Below are 1,414 nucleotides of genomic sequence, written 5' to 3'. Positions count from 1 at the left end.
AGAAGAAGAAGAAGAAGAAGAAGAAGAAGAAGAAGAAGAAGAAGCAGCAGCAGCAGCAGCAGCAGCAGCAGCAGCAGCAGCAGCAGCAGCAGCCCTGGGCAGAATCTGCTTCACTACTTTCCAGCATTGGGAACATTTCAGAAAATAAGGCGTAGAGGTGCCTTGCACAAGGCCTCTGCACTTGCATCTGCACTTGCATGACGGGTGGTGGTGGTGTAGGCGCAGGCAGAGGCATTGGTTCAATTTTTTAAAAGTCAGAGTCTCATAGCTAAGGTTTGCCTCAAATTTGCCATCCGTCTGGCTCAACTTCCTGAGTTCTGGGATCACAGGTTTTGCACCCCGATGCCTGGTGAGGATTTTTATGGCTAGAAGAGAGAGGTCAAGAGCTGCATATGCAAGGTCCTGGTGGCAAGAGTGAGAGTCTGGCAAGAAACAGGTCAGCATGTGATGGAGTGATGCCCCTGTCATGAAAAGAAAGTTGAAAACCCTTAGGCAGGTTTCCTGGCAGAACTGAGCCTGCATGCTGAGTGTGAGTGAAATGGGCTCTTGTGGGCCTGGTTAGGGTATGTCACCATCTTGAGTGAATGGCTGCCCAAGAGAGCATGCTGGGCCAAGAGATCTGGTGATGTAAGTGAGACAGAAAGGAGTACAGAGTAAGAAAATCACAAGTTGAGAGATAGGGCAAGTTTTGGATTTGTGACAAGGAGATAGCTGGGACCCTGCTGACTTATAGTGTCAGATGAGGTATGAGCAGGGGTATTAGCAGATCTATTCACAGTTGGGGGCAGAGGCAAGGTCATGTCTATAGACAGCTCTTCTTAGACTGATCTCTCAGGAGTGTCCTCAGCTTGCTACCATTCTCAGCTCAAACTCCTCTTACTTTTGAGAACAGGTTCTAGCAAGCAGCAGTACCCTACAGCCTACTTAGAGGTGAAAAACCCCACAGTGTAGTTGGGGAGCAGGGAGGCAGCTACTATGAGACTGATGACTTAGCTACTGGGGTAGAAATGACAGCACAGACCACATTGTAAAGCTTCACCTGATGGCTTTTGGTGCTGTGGGGATGAGGGTGGGGCATTATAGTCATTGCCTGGTGGATCTTGAATCCAGATGCTGGGGAAAGACAGAATCAGAACAAGAGGTAACCAGGAGAACTAAGCACCACTGATGGATTTTAGCCACCCCACCTGTGTGTGTGTGTGTGTGTGTGTGTGTGTGTGTGTGTGTTTGTGTGTGTGTGTGATTTAAGCATTTGCTAAAATAAATCTTTAGACCTATAGAGATTTAATTTTTTATTTTTAATATTCTCAATGCACTTGGGATTTTACTTCCCACTAGATCTATTAGTTTAATTTAGTAAAGGACAGACTGTGTACTTAACCAAAAATTGCTTTGACATTATGGAGAATTAAGA

This window comes from Grammomys surdaster, unplaced genomic scaffold (genome assembly GCF_004785775.1).
Source record: "Grammomys surdaster isolate TR1022 unplaced genomic scaffold, NIH_TR_1.0 125323, whole genome shotgun sequence".
Classification (NCBI taxonomy): Eukaryota; Metazoa; Chordata; class Mammalia; order Rodentia; family Muridae; genus Grammomys; species Grammomys surdaster.
The sequence above is the reverse complement of the archived record's forward strand: the minus strand, read 5'-3'. Positions refer to the sequence as shown.